We start from the raw sequence: 15292 nt of genomic DNA, 5'->3' as shown, positions 1-15292 counted from the left end.
GGCTGTTTTGCCCATTAGTTGATGCAAACTCTTGATTATGTTGATGCTCTCTACTTTTTGGTGTTTTTTAGAAAGGCTGATACTGGCTGTTCCTTTCTATGTGTAGTGGTTCTTTCAGAAGCTCTTGTAAAGCAGGCCTGGTGGTGATGAAATCTCTGAGTGCTTGCTTGTTCACAAAAGATTTTATTTTTCCTTCGCTTATGAAGCTTAGTTTGGCTGGATGTAAGATTCTGGGTTGAAAGTTTTTTTCTTTAAGGATGTTGAATATTGGCCCCCACTCTCTTCTGGCTTGTAGGGTTTCTGCTGAGAGATCTGCTGTGAGTCTGATAGGCTTCCCTTTATGGGTAACCTGACCTTTCTCTCTGGCTGCCCTCAGTATTTTCTCTTTCATTTCAACCCTGGTGAATCTGGTGATTATGTGCCTTGAGGTTGGTCTTCTTGAGGAATATTTTTATGGTGTTCTCTGTATTTCCTGGAGTTGAATATTGTCCTGCTTTGCTAGGTTGGGAAAGTTTTCTTTGCTTCACTCTTTCTGTCTGGGGAGTGCTCCCCAAAAGTGTGTGTGCTCCTCCAGGCCTCCACCCTCCAGACACAGGTCTGACTGCAGCAGGCTCCTCCCAGGGCAGTCCCACAGCAGGGCACATCTGGGCCAGGGTTGCAAGTCGTAGGAGCTTGGTGTGGCCTGCTGGGAGCAAGGGCGCCAGAGCAGAGGAGCTGTGCCAGAAATGGAGGCTGCCACAGAGTTGAGGAAGGGAGGTCCAGAGAAGGAGGTTCAGAAGAGCCATCATGCTGGCTGGGGACAGTGGGCAGTGCTGGTACCCGAGTGAGCTCACTGCAGGCCAAGAGCCCAGGCTAAAACCTGGGCATCCAAGACTGCCCCAAGCCTGCTTCACTGGCCTGTTGGCAGCACGATTGTGGGGCGGGAGGGCCACCCCACCACCCACACCTGCCCAGATATGCTCAGGCTCAGGCCTAGAGCGCCCAAATGCAGCCTTGGGAATCCCACCCTGGGGGCTGAGACTGAGCAAGGTGTGCCTCCTTCCCCGACCACTGGGAACTCAGCCGGCAGGTTTCCATCAGCAGGTGTGTGTGCCTGGCCCATCCAGATCCCACAGTGATGGGGGGTGGGGGGCGGTTGGCCCCATGTGCCAAGGATGCCGACAGGCTGCTGGGCCACCCTGCATGTTGGCCCCATTGTCGCCTGCACCGTTTTCGTACGTCCACCCTCTCAGGCCCATTGTCCTTACAGCCCACAGACCAGATTGCTGTGCTTCTACCAGGGACACACACAAATGTAAAGCACTGAATGACATAATGATGCATTTATATTTCCCTGTCCGTCCCGGAAGCCCCCGCCGGAGGCTTCCCAGGCACTGCATCCCCACCCAAGACGAGAACTGCTTTGTCTTGAGTAAGCAGTTTTGGCTTTTCCAAGATAATGAAGTTCTCAGCTGGCTGCCGTCTTGCATGCTTTTTATCAGACATCAGAGGCTCGTCTGTGCTTATGAAGCCATAAAAACAGCTCCAAGTCTAAGTGCCTAATGAATTGTTTTATGGGAAGCATAACACCCTGGGGTTGGTCACGATTCCTTTCTCCAACTCCAGTATCCCGGGAATGCGGCGGCAAAGTCGGCCCTGAGTGACGGGAGCTGTGCCCTGGGCTGGGTTCTGCCAGACCTGCTGGTGTGAGCCTGCTCCAAGGGCCCTCCCCAAGCTCCTGCTGTTAAATTAGGGGCAGGGAGGGCAGGAGTTCGGGGCTGCCCCAACAGACTGTGCTTGTAGCCCAGGCTAGCCCAAAGGCTCATGTTTCCCCTGGGACCCTTCCTGCCAGCTACTCCTCACCTGGCAGGAGCCAGGGCAGTTCTGGAAGGGCTATTTGCATGGCTCTCAGACACCAAGTGTTCATCCCCCACTATGTGCAGAGAAGCCACCCTGAAGACCATGGGATATACGCATTCCTGCCCCTGGCCAAGCGGTGGCTTCACAGCTGTCAGGAGAGGGTGTTGGGCCAGGGCTGTGTAACTGGGACATCCACGCTGCTCCTACCTCCAAGCCTCCAGGGAACCTCTTCAGACACCAGACCACTTACCCCTTCCAACAGTTAGCCCGCTTAGCACCGTGAGGGACTGTGAGTGCCAGCGTGGAAACTGAGGCTCAGGGAAGTTCCCTGAGCTGTTCAACATAACCCAGCTGGTAGGTGGCCATGCCCAGATGCAAACCCAGGTCTGTGTGGCCCCCAGGAGGAGTGATGGCCATGTCCTCTCCAAGGAGGTAAGGGCGACACCTCTGAGGGTTGCAGAGGCCCCTCCTGCTGTGGCCACACGCCAAGGTCAGGACACGGGGCAGCCTCACCCATGCCCTGGGCAAGATCCCAGCCTCAGAGATCTCTGTGAGTCTCTGGAGTTCCTTACCTTTCAGCTTCAGGGTATCCTCTGGTCATCATGGCTGTAGCCCCACCAGGGCCCCTCGTGGGAAGCCAGGGACTTGGAGATGGAAGCTACCCACTGAGGTCCCCAGAAGGTACAAATCATCACCCCCAATCTCTCCCAATCTCACAGTGAGAGGGAGCTGCTTCTCCCCGCCGTAACTCCATCCTGCTCCCCAGCCCTCCTGACTGTGATGTGTGCAGGCCTGCTCCCCGCAGTGCCCATGCCTGCACTGGGGGAATCTACTCCCACCAGCTCCTCAGACAGAGCAGATCCTCCTCCCAGTCAAATGCTGTGTGTTTTCCACCTTGTGAGCTCTGATCAAACCCAGTCATAGAGGTGGAGCCGAAAATGAGGGACGGCTGGTCAGACAAAGCCCACATGGAGGGTGCCCTTCAGAGCGCGCTGGAGCAGGCCGCTGTCTCCCTGCAGGTACAGGGTGGCTGTTCCATCTTCACTTTTCCCCAAGACCACAAAGAATCTGGGGTTGTTCCAGCTTCAGGAGAAAAGTCAGGGGTGGCTGGGTGCAGTGACTCAACGCCTATAATCCCAGCACTTTGGGAGACTGAGGCAGATGAATCACTTGTGGCCAGGAGTTCGAGACCAGCCTGGCCAACATGGTGAAATCCCATCTCTACTAAAAATACAAAAATTAGCTGCCCGTGGTGGTGCGAGCCTGTAATCCCAGCTACTTGGGAGGCTGAGGCAGGAGAATCACTTGAACCCAGGAGGTGGAGGTTGCAGGGAGCTGAGATTGTACCACTGCACTCCAGCCTGGGTAACAAAGTGAGACTCCGTCTCAAAAAAAAAAAAAGGGTCGGGTGATTTTTAAATTTCTTTCAGGTATGGGGAAGGGCATTGATATCATAAGTCTCTAGGTCCTCAGCTCCCAGAAGGGCAGGCACTGGGGTCCTCTGGATGATTCCTAAGAGCCCAGGACCCACGGCTAGTGGTGCGGGCCCATTCCACGCACCCACTGATCTTCCACGCACATCAGGAATGGCCTCGGCCCCAGGTGTTTGAGGGAAGAAAGTGCTCAGAGGTGGTTTCTGGATTGGGAATATTGAACAGTGACGCTGTGTTTCAGCCCCCCATACCTTTGCCAGTGCTGTACCTTCTAGAACACACCTTCCTCACCCTTCAGGTACTGGTAGCTCCCTTGTCATCCTTCAGAACCCCACGGGGACATCACCATGGCTTTCCAAGGCCTCTCTTGGGCAGTGTTCCCCCAGGACCCCAGCTCCCAGGTGCACCGCTCTGGCATTTAGCCCATTGTGTCCACCGCTCCCCACTGAGCTTCGTGCTCCCAAGGGCTCCCAAGGTCGGGCTGAGTGTCTTACTCACAGGTGTCCCTGACAGTGGCCCCCTGGGAGTGCCAGCAAGTGATGTGTCATCATGGGTCTTGTGTCTCCAGATAAAGCACTCCAAGTGGCCCATGGCTCACATTTACCTGTGATGGTACCTTTTACAAAGCGCTTCTGGTCCCATTTTCTCACCTGAACAAGATCAGTGAGAAAGCGGAGGCCCAGCCCTGAGGCCTCAGCCTGCCAAGGTCAGCCCTGCACCCACCTGCACTCTCTTTCCATGGGGATCACTTGGTCTGGATCATCATTTTATGGCATTAAATTATATCGTAACCACATTTTCCACATGCACGCCACACTGGGCTCCAGCCTCCCTTTGCCTTGTGGCATTTTGATTGGCAGGGTTCTTTCTAGCCGGACTTGGAGGGTGTACTTGGTGGGCCTTGGAAGGACCTTCTGAGGATAGCAGCTGAGTAAGTCAGCCGCCCCATTGTGAACTCAGAGCAGCCCCTCTCTCATCACACAGCTAGGAAAGCCTGCCTGGTGGGCATTTGACACCAGGCCTTAGCAGCCGCCTCCCGAGCTCTGTCCAGGCCTGTGCCAGGCAGGGATTCACAGGCAACAGGCGGCCCGGCAAACTCTTAAAGTGACAGGTCATCAGGCATGTGTTCATGAGCATGACCTGTTCTAAGAGGACCCAGGGCCACCAGCTCACATCCCCATTTTTGAAGGCCAAGTTTGGGGAGAGCCCAGGAAGGTTCCCAGTTGGTGGGAAGGCGGCTTCCGGCCCAGCTAACTATGGCCCAGCGGAAGAGCCAGGGAAAGCCTTGCCTCGCCTTACAGAGGGTGGAGGCAGCAGCCATAGAATGGGAGGTAGGCTTCTTTCTCCCAGGCAGAGAGGGAAGATATTAATAGTGACCCCTTCTGGGCTGTCACCATGCGCAGGTCTTTCTGCTCTGGCCAGGATGGAGACCTGCGTCAGTTTGGCCCTGAAGCCTCTCTGCTAACCCCAGCTGCCCACCCGGTTACCCTTCCTGGGCCTCTGGACGGTTCTGCAGCCGTGGGGGGCCCGTGGGCAGAACCTGGTCATTGGGCGAGGTTGCCGACTGTGTGAGTGGTGGCCTCACCTCCCCACCGCCCTGGAAAGGAGAGCAGACTCCTCGCCTTGCCCCTTAAGGAACCTGGAGAGACCAGCTTGGCTTTTGGATTTTCAACCATGAGAGAGAAACAGGGTATGGGGTTCATATGATTCCTAAGCATCCCCAGTGGGCCCAGCAGCCTCTCCCCACCTGTTCCCCAAGGGCCACCTGTCCCTGGTTCTGTCTTCCTGCACTGGTGGCAGTTCCCCCAACAGCCACACCGCAGCTCCTGAGGACCCGGCTGTGACGGGCTGGGGCAGGCCCTGCCAGTGAGGAGCCAGGATGGGAAAGGGATGAGTTTTCCATATGTTGTGTGACATGCCAGACCTCTGCATGCATCTCCCTTGCCCCCACTCTGCCGGCTTATGCATGGGGAGAGCAAGGCTGAGGGGCTCAGGATCCCAGCCAAAAAGGATATGAGCCCATGTCTTCCTGATTCCAGACCCTGCTAGAATGCTGCATTATGGTAGAGAAATAAACCTGACCCTCCCCTTGATAGGGGCAGGAGGTCAGGAAAACCTCCCCTGTCCACCCTCACCCTGCATGCCTGTCCTGCCACCACTGACCACCTGCCTTCTGCAGGTCTGCAGAGACTCGCAGATGTTTCCACTGCAGCATCTTGATCCATCCTTCCCGCAAGGGCAGGACACAGTATCCCTCGCAATCCCAGGAGCCCTGTAGCCTCTATGCCTGGCTCAGAGCCCAGCACATGAGAGCCTCGGCAAAGGAGAGGGAGGGAGGGAGGGAGGGGGGAGAATATTGTGAAAAATCACAGGAGCAAATGAATGAATCGCTTAGTGTCTGGCAAAATTCCCTAGTGGGTAATTTTTTTGACTCTGATAAAAGCCAGCCCAGCATATCCTTGCTTGAATTACTGTTTTGGGTAGTAACTGAATTCTCCTGCCATTTAAGAGAAACTCTGTGGCACTATTAATGACTTTGGTTTTTAGAATGAGTCTTGAACCATAACGTGCCTGTGCACAGGTGCTCTGCCAGGCCTGGGGCGGGGACGTTGTCCCCCACAGCAGCGTCCTCCCTGAGCACCAGGGTGTACCTCATACGGTGGCACTGCCTCTGTCACTTGGTTGCAGGTGGGGGATGATTGAGTTCATACATATTGTAAGCTCATGCTTTGAGTGTCGATGTCCATAAAGTGGAAAACCTGTGGGAGCAGGTTCCGTCTGCAGGCTAGGGCAGCAGAGTAAGGCTGCGGCGTGCTCTCCTCTGCAGTCCTGAGCCCCTGGCGGGGCTGGCAGCTGGGCTTCATCCTGCTTCTTAGCAGCCTGTGAGCTTGTTCCCACTGCCATCCCTTTAGAACCTGCAGGTGGGGCCGGGGCAAGACCGACTGTACCTGACTCAACCCCTGTTCCTGAACTTGGAGGGCTCCTCATAGTTGGTGACTCATGCTGGGCCCAGGACTTAGTCCCTATGACCACATGACCCCCTGTGGCCCTTGGGAACCTTAAGCTGTGCGGGTGAACACAGCCCCACATCCCCTTGTGGGTCCCTTGTGGGCCCTGCATCCTCCCGTGGGAGCCGTAACCACATAGGTGACACGGATGTCAGGGGCAAAAAGACCTTTAGAGGAAAGAGCGGTGAGGTGGGATGGGGTGAGAGGTGCAGGCAGGCTGGGGGCTAAGCAGGAGGGGTACAGGTGCCAGGTGCCCTGCAATGAGTACTGGGAGCCACAGGAGAGAAAGCCAGTCACAAGGGACCTCGTGCTGACAGCGTGACTTGAAATGAGACAAGGGACTCAATGCCAAATGACTCAACACCAATGGCAATGTCAATGACTCAAGGCCAAATAAAATGATCCCACGTGCATTTTAGCAAGACCCCTCTTCTGCTTGGAGAATGACTATCTGTGAGGCAGCCGCAGGTGCTCGGAGACCCTTCAGGGCCCCCTTGGGCAGGGAGCGTAGAGCTAGCGCCGGTGAGAGTGGGCGGTGCTGCTCTGAGTTGAAGGCAGGGCCAGCAGAGTTGCTGTGTGGGTGAGAAAAGAGGCCATCGGGGAGGGACCCATGCTGGGGGCCTGGGCCACTAGAGAATGGGGGCCTTGCTGTCTGATGCCCCACTTGGCCCACACAGGGGTTCTGCAGGATGCAGGAGAGTCTTTCCCAGGAATAGGTCTTGTGTAGCCAGTGAGCGGGCAGAGCTGGCTGGCGGAGTGAGCCCCACAAAAGCCCAAAGGCCCGCGAGGTGCCCAGTGCAGGCAGAAAGAAGAGAGGACGGGGCTGGCCAGCAGAGGGTAGATGCTCACCAGGCTTGGATGGGACAGATGCCGCACTCTTGGTCCCTGGGTTTACCAAGGATGGTGGCATCCCTCAGGAGACACACTTTGGTGCCTGCTGTAGAGCTGGCTGGGCAGGATGGGTGCCTGCAACCTCCTGATGACAAAGATATGGGGAAATCGGAGGAGGAAGGGCACCTGGCACAGCCAGGACTTGATGGAGTAGGCTTGGAGGACACTCCAGTTGGAGACACTCCAGCTGCAAGGGCAAAGCACAAGGGGGAAGTAGGAGACACTGGGGAACCAGATAGCCAGAGCAGGCACTGGGGACAGGCTGGAGGTCCTGAGGAGAGGGTCACAGGAACAGAGACAGCAACCTGGGTCCTTCACGGCTTCTGATGTGGGGCATCATAGAAATAAAGACCCCCCCAGCGGAAGGAGCCCCCACTGCCGGACGTGCTGAGGCTTCTTTGAGGCCCCGCTTGGCTCACAGCCCAGGAGATCACGTGGGGCTCCTTGGGCCAACCCAGGCAGAGGTGAGAGGCCCAGAGCTGCCCTCCCTTATCCTTCCAGGGCCCATGGGGCAGGTTTCTGCCCAGCTGACCACTGTCCTGGTCCTGACAGCTTGCTCATCCAGGGCCTGGGGACATGGGTAAAAATAGATTCCAGATTTGTCTAAAATCAGTTGGCAAACTGGAAGCCAGATGGTGTTGGTTCCTGTGTGCGAGCGGCAAACTATTCTGAATGTGGAGAGGCTATTTTAAAGTTTTAATTGGAGTGGAAAGCTGCCTCACCAGTGCCGAGAGGGAGTCACGTCAAGGAGACACTCTGATCGACCCCCCAGTGGGAACTGGGAAGGGCTGAAGCCCTGTGTGCTGCCAGCCTGTGCCAAATGCACTCGTGAGGGGCAGGCCCTGGGAGCTCAGTGTCGAGGGTCAGGCAGGTGATGGAGATACAGCATGACAGCTTGGCTGGGCCAAAGGGACCCCCAGGGGAGCCCAGCACTTCCCCTTGTGGCTCCACGGGGCCCAGTCTGGGTCTTAGACACTGAAGACCAGAATTGCAGCGCAGCTCTTTCTGCCTTTGTGAGGCACCTGCTGAGCTTGGGTTTTATCTTGTGTAAAGTGAAGCCAAGCCAGTCGGTGGCTCATGCCTGTAATCCCAGCACTTTGGGAGGCCAAGGTGGGCAGATCACTTAAGGTCAGGAGTTCAAGACCAGCCTGGCCAACATGGCAAAACTGTGTCTCTACAAAAATTAGCCAGTGTGGTGGCAGGCGCCTGTAATCCCAGCTACTCAGGAGGCTGAGGCATGAGAATCACTTGAGCCTGGGAGGCAGAGGTTGCAGTGAGCTGAGATCGTGCCACTGCACTCCAGTCTAGGCAAGAGCAAGACTCCATCTCAAAAAAAAAAAAAAAAGTGAGGCCAGCCCATCACTCCTCAGTGGCAGGGGAGGTGAGATTGTTACCCAGTGAGTCCCCTGGCCATGCAGAGGGGCTCGGGAAGACCATGACTCTCTGTGATCTCACTGCTCATCAGCTTCAGAACCTCGGGCTGGTGAGAGGTGGGGACCGTGGCCACAGAGGATGTGAGGATTAGCATGGAGGGTGAGTAGCCCTGGCCTGGAAACCAGGAGAGCACAGGGTCCTCCGGTCGCCTGTCTGGAAGCCCAGAGCCGGAGGGCAGATATGGCAGATGCCTGGCAGGTCCTGGTCCAGCCGCAGGTAAAAACACGGCCCTTTCTCCCATTATCCCTGCATCAGGGGTACGGGGGCCTCCTCCTGCATGTGCTGATGGCCGGAGCCAGTCACCCAGCCTGGACCATCTGGGATTTGGCCCGTCTCCCCACCTCCTCCATGAGCCAAATGGCTGCCCACATAATGCCCAGCAGGCCTCTGGTGCCTCCTTCACATCCCTGTCTAGGAGGGAAGTGACCCTGGAGGAAACTGATCATTTCCAGGCGGCCACTAAAGGCCAGACAGGGTCCTGGCTCTGCTTGCTCCTGAGAGCTTGAGAGGCTGCCCTCGGCCACACACAGGAGACCCAGGCTAGCTGACCTTGCACCCTGCTCTCCTGCCTGGCCTGGGGAACAGTGAGATCACTGTCAGGATTAGTATTAGGAACAGCAAAAGCGATTAGAGTTTGTCCTTCTTTTCCTGGTGTACCTCTGGGCAACGGTTTCCAGGTCAGAGACACTCGATGTCTGTCCCATGGGACACTGGTAACCAGCTGCAACCCGCCCCCCCAGACCTCACATGGCATGGCCCCTGACTTGGTTTCCCCAGGGCGGCAGCCCTTACAGCCTTCTTCCCCAAGTCAGATGTCTCAGCATGGAGAGTCCCCGGTGGACAGGCAGAGCCTGGATTCCCCAGGCGGGGCAGCCCCAGGCAGAGACCCCGCCCTGTCTGTCAAGCTTTGTGATTCTCACTCTGCTTGGGGGCAACTCGACATCCTCCTTGCCCTCCCCATGGAGACAGAACCACACTGCCCAGGGGTCCTGCAACCCAGGCCAGTCCCTCTGCATCTCAGAGCAGCCACACCCCCAACACCCCTTTCATCAGAGCCCTCTGTGCAGCACTTGTGGGTAGGCAGAAGGGGCAGGGCCGGGAGACTGGAACTCCATCCCCATTCTGAGGACAATTAACCCAATAGGTCATAGAACCAGGGACTCTGTAGGAACCCGGAAGGGTTCCAGGTTAAAAGCCTGTCCCAGAGTGGGCAGCAGGGTAGCACCCATGTAGGGCCCAGGGACCACCTCTAGCTCCCACCAGGACCCCTCATTCTCCTCCCTTTGAATGATTCAGGACACAAAAGTGTGGGGGCCGGGGCGCTTCAGGTCAGCTTGTCTCTCCTCCTGCTCACAGCTGAGCACGAGTCTACTGGCCACAGGCAGAGTTGTCACAGAGCCCCAGGGAAATGAGATGGCATTCAGGCCTAGGCTGGGTAGGCCAGGCCCTCTCTGGGCCCCCGGGAGCCTCCCCCTGCCAGCCCCTCTGCCAGGCCCCAAGCCTAATCCAGCTTAGCGAGCACACAGCACACAGCCCAGCTCAGCATTCTGAGAGCAGCAGGGCCACGCCAGGCGCCTGCCTCTCCCCACAGCGCAGCCAGGATGGGGCCTGGGGAAGGCCGGCAGCAGCAGAGGAGACCCTGGGAGTCGGGGATGGACACCAGGTGGGTGCATCTGGACTGGGGGAGGTGGACAGGCTCTCTGCATCCAAGGGGTGACCAGGGCAGCTCATCTGCTGTGGTGGCAAAGGCCTTGGGTCCAGCCACATGAGGCCCTTGATATTAGAGCACAGCAGCCTTTACCCTGCCTCACTTTTAGGTGACTGTGACACTATGACCTGTATGTGCCTGGCCTGGCCACGTGTACCCAAATGAGGCCCAGCTGTCCTGGGGAGTTAACTTCCCATCTCCCTGCTGCATAATGCCAGCTGGCCCTGTGGTAGCCTTGAGGGGGACCGAGGTCACTCACAGCCAAGTTAGCAGCCAGCAACCCTGGCTGTGTGGACAAAGTCCTCAGCTGGGGCTAAGGGTGCTGGGAGGCCACCCCTTCTCCCTGAGGCTAGGGCTGGGCTCTGTTCCTTGGACAGGATTATTCCCAGGAAGCCTTGTTAGTATCTCCCAGGAACGTACCTCCACACCAGGAAGGCTCTGGGTTCCCACGACATCCCTGCCCTCAAGGGTCTCCCAGACAGCAATGAAAATTAGCTTTACAAAGTAAGCTGTAAGAGCCCTGGTTCCGTGCCCTGGGAGACATGCAGGGGAGGCACTCAGGGACCTGGATCTTGGCCCTACACATACCTCCCTGTGGCCTTGGGCAAGTACCTCAGTCTGTCTGAGCCTTCATTTCCTCCTCGGTCATGCACAGTATCCAAAAAAATCTACTTCAGTGCTTGTAAGAATGCCGGAATGGTCCTGACCCACAGCGGGCCTGCGGTGTGAGGGAGGTGGGGCTGGCATCAGAATCAGCAGGTGGGTTTGGATTTGAGCAAGGGAAAGGCAGGAAGACATGATACCTGGTGGGCCACACTCAGGGCCCTGGGGAGGAAGGGAGCCCCAGGAGATGAGGCTGGAGAGGACTGGGAACCATGTCCATGAGAGGCTGTCGTCAGCTGCCGGGGTCTGTGGAAAAAACAACAAATATTCCAGTTTCCCTCAAATGAGAAAATGGTCATTTCTAAAGTATTAGAACCCACGTGAACAGTGAGGGTAGGAGGTAGGGGGCCTAATTCACCTTTGCTCTCTGGTCATCTTTCCCTCTTTGCTTTGGCTGCTGGGAAGCCCAGGCACCCTCAGATGTGAGTTTGTGGGACTTCTTACCGTGACCTTTGGCTACTACTTTTATCCTGCTGTTGTATGGCTCTTTTATAAGTCTTGTTGTAAATGGCATGAGGTATACAAAACCAAAGCACCCATCTATGTGAGAACTCACGGACGGAGAGGACGATCCTGGGGGCTGTGGATTGGCAGGAAGTGATGGCACAGGGATGAGGGAGGGCAGGACAGAGGCCTTGTGCACCCAGATAGGCAAGAACCCAGAAAACCATGAAGCGCCCATTCACTCTCACTGTGCACAGCACGGCCCTGGCCTCTGCACCACTGCTCAGAGCAGGCAGGCAAGGGCATCGTGCCTTGTGTGGAGGTGACCCTGGGGCCAGACTGACCTGGGATCCCATCCTGTTCACTCTGTGCTGACCCGATTAGCCCCTTCTCCCCCGCCCTCAGTCTCAGGGATGCAGGGGGCTTCCCTGAAGCGGTGCCCAGGAAGATGAGGGTCCTCTTCCTTACTTGCAGTCTGTACCTGCCATGAGGCTGGCTCGGCAGAGCCTGGTCATGTGAGACCTCCTATGGACCTGGGAAGTTGAAAAGAATCTGGTTGTCTTAGTAGGCCACAAGCTTAAAGGGAAAACCTTAAAAGCAGTTGTGTGAGACCTGCATGGGCCAGGGGCAGTAGCACAGCAGCGTTGGGGAGTAACGAACAGGTGGCAGGAACTAAGACTAACTTGACTGAGCACTGGGCTGAGCTTAGGGCTGTGGCAGCACGGGCAATATGGGGAGGAGGATCTTGTGGGAGCTGCCGCCAGGTAGGAGGCAGAGCGAGCTCTGAGCTCCGGACCCGGGTTCTGGATCTGGCTCTGCTGCCTCCTTGCTGGGTGCCCTCAGAGCCAGCTTCGCTGTCTTGGGATGGGATGGGAGTCTCTGTCTACCCACCTCATAGGGCTTCTGTAAGGATCTGGAACATTCCTGAAGCACCCAGAGGGATACTGTCCCCCCACCTCAGCCACCGCCCTTACACCCACTGGCACAAAACCAGCAAAGAGGTGCTGTCTGGTCTGGCTGCTGGGGCACGCTCTCTCTGAGTCTGTTTTCAGGGTCCTCGCCCTAAGGACTACAGCCGTGAGAAAGGGACAGGGCTGTGGGTAAAGCAGGGAGGCCCCTGTAGAACCCCAGGTGGTGAAAGGCTCTGCTCCCGGTCGCAAGCCAGGGAGCAGCGGAGTCAGGCCTGGAGCCAGGTTTCCCAGGGCCCACCCAGGCCCACTATGGGATCTGCAAATTACATGGTGGACAGTGACCACGTCCCCACACCCAAGGGACAGCCTTCCAGACCCAAAAGCTCAAAATAGCCCCGACCTTCAACGCCCCGGACTCGGTCTCACCCATCGTCAGGATGAGGCGCATGAGATAAGGAGGTTTCCTTCCTTCCTTGAGGAGGTCGTTCCCCATGCCCCAACCTGCGGGGAGGAGACTGTCATCTGTCCAAGGGAGATGATCGCACTCCTCCACCTCCTACCTGGAGAATGTTGCTGGGTGAGCTGAGGCAGGGCAGCTTGTGGGCACAGGAGCTGTTGGGCATTACTGTCTGTCTCACAGAGAAGACATGGGCTCAGAGGGGCCGAGGGGCCTCTGCTGGATCCCAGGTTCTTCAACTCCTGGTAACACAACCCTTGCCACCATACTCTGCCAGCCTCCCTGGGAGGTCAGGCCACATCTCCAGGCCCCATTTCCTCATCTTTGGAATGAGGAGGACACTTGCCCTGCCTGCCCTGCATGGTGCTGTGCGGGAGATGGGGGAGGGAAGGCGCCCAGAGGAGGGCTTGCTCAGGGAGTGGCGTCCCTGGGGCAGGCTGTGCAGCCAGCACTCTGGAACAGGGGCAGGCTGGTGGCCCTTTCCACCAAGCCACCAGAGCTCGGGCTCTCACTGTTAGGTGGGCAAGCCCACTGAGCGCCAGCCAGAGCGCCCAGTGCAGAGCCTTGGGGAACCTCCCACCTTTGGAGGTGCTGGTCCATCCCCGCTCTCCTGAGGTCGCATCAGGACACCCGCCGCTCGCTCCCACAGCCATCAGTCCCAGCCCCCTGGTAGGAGTCATTTGGCAGCAAATGTCCGGGAGCAGCTACTGATTCCGGGGCATTCCTGGCCCAGTCGCTAAGGAGACTAACCCAATGGTTAGGCGTCTGAGTGGGCCTGACTGAGGGGCAGGCCATTTCCTGGGGAAGTGACGCTATAGAGGTCTGGGGAGTGGTGGGAGTCAGTGGTTGTGGGCCTGGGCACGAGGTGCCAGGCAGATGCGGGAGGTGACCCACATGGTATATCTATTGAGTGCTCCCTCGCCCCACCTGCCACATGACCCCCTGATATTTCCTCAACAGCTGTCTTGTCCCTGTGTCACAGGTAAGGACTGGTATGTCCGTCTTCCTCCTTTAGGGTGGGACAGGCTGTGATGTGTGTGGAGCCCAGCGGGTGCTCCAGGTCGACTGGGGCAATTGGGTGGGCAGGGAGTGCGGGGGAGGGGCAGCTGGGGCCACTGATGCAGATGTGCGCCAACGAAACGTCCCTTCCTACTGGGTTAAAGAATGAATGTGTCCAGGAAGGGCAAATCCACAGGTCCCTAGACTGAATCTCACTGCCCTCCAGGGGCAGCCAAAGCCTGGGCCTTCCTCTCCACTGTAATGACAGGGCAGAACCACCAACCCCTGCTTCAGAACAGTGTGGTGGTACCACCTATGGACCTGGGAAGCTGAAAAGAATCTGGATGTCTTAGTAGGCCATGAGTTTGAAGGGAAAACCTTAAAAGCAGTTATGTGATTGACTCTGAGGTAGCTTGGTAGAAAGTGCCAGTCCCAGTTCTGCCAGATAAGACCAGTTACCTCTCTGAGCTAGGGAAGATAGCAGAACGTGGCTTTCCTTCCTTCTGTGCCATGACCAGGGACTGGCCCAGTGTAGAGGGGCCAGTGACAAACCTGGGGGCTAGCACTGCAGTGAGGATGTGGCTGCAGAGAGCTCGGGCCAGCCATGGGGCGCAGCGGCTGCCTCAGCTCCAGGCGGGCTGCTGCTGGGGAGGCAGCGTGCAGACCCATGGTACCCGGGTTTGCTGCTCCCAGCTGGCATCCTGACCGTGGGAGGCCAACAGGGGTGGGTACTGGTCACTGTGTGGGCTCTGAGAAGGCCAAGGTTCCCACATCCCCAAAGAGGCCGAAGCGGGCAGTGAGCATGTTTGTGACCATCCGAGCAGAGGGGGCAGCTAGACAGCCCCCCGGGCCTCCTTCAGGTGTCAACGAAAGGAGTCAGACTGCAAAATATTTGAAGAGATTTATTCTGACCCAAATATCAGTGGCCACAGCCATGACACAGCTCTCAGGAGGTCCTGAGAACATGTGCCCAAAGTGTTTGGGACACAGCTTGGTTTTATACATTTTAGGGAGACATGAGGCGTCAATCAAATACAGTTAATACATTAGTTTGGCTCAGAAAGGTGGGAAAACTCAAACAAGGTGGGGTGGGGGGCTTCCAGGCTATAGGTAAATTTAAACATTTTCTGGTTGGCACCTGGTTGTCTAAAGACCCGGGATCAATGGTAAGGAAATGTTCAGGTTAAGATAAAAGATTGTGGAGACCAAGGTTCTTCTGAAATCTTATAGCGGCTGCCCTTAGAGACAACAGATGACAAATATTTCCCAGTCAGACCTTTAAAAAGGTGCTGGACTCCTACTTAATCTCTTTGGGATTGGGAGGGCCTGGAAGAAAACAACCTAGCTATGTTAACAGATTCTTTAGAGATGCATATTTCCCCCCACAAAGGACAGCTTTGCAGGTCCATTTCAAGATGTGGCAAAGAAACATGGGGAAATGCACTTTTTAATTGTTGTAGTTCCGTTATATAAATATTCCACACTCTATCCATTTTTCTGTTTAT

General features: G+C 56.7%; 1 protein-coding gene across 5 annotated transcripts in view; it reads left to right on the top strand.

Moving 5' to 3' along the window:
- OSBP2 (oxysterol binding protein 2) overlaps positions 1 to 15292 on the top strand; it is a 209277-nt gene that overhangs the window by 176729 nt on the left and 17256 nt on the right. The window contains exon 1 of one of the 5 annotated variants that reach the window (XM_037728198.1): positions 10136 to 10268. The exons of the other annotated variants lie outside the window; for them this stretch is intronic. The gene's annotated coding sequence lies outside the window, so the exon portion shown is untranslated. Of the gene's footprint in view, positions 1 to 10135; positions 10269 to 15292 lie in introns of those variants that run through there. 5 annotated transcript variants of the gene reach the window in all.

This window comes from Cebus imitator, unplaced genomic scaffold (assembly GCF_001604975.1).
Source record: "Cebus imitator isolate Cc_AM_T3 unplaced genomic scaffold, Cebus_imitator-1.0 Scaffold258, whole genome shotgun sequence".
In the NCBI taxonomy this organism is placed as follows: Eukaryota; Metazoa; Chordata; class Mammalia; order Primates; family Cebidae; genus Cebus; species Cebus imitator.
This window is presented reverse-complemented; position numbering and strand designations above follow the sequence as displayed.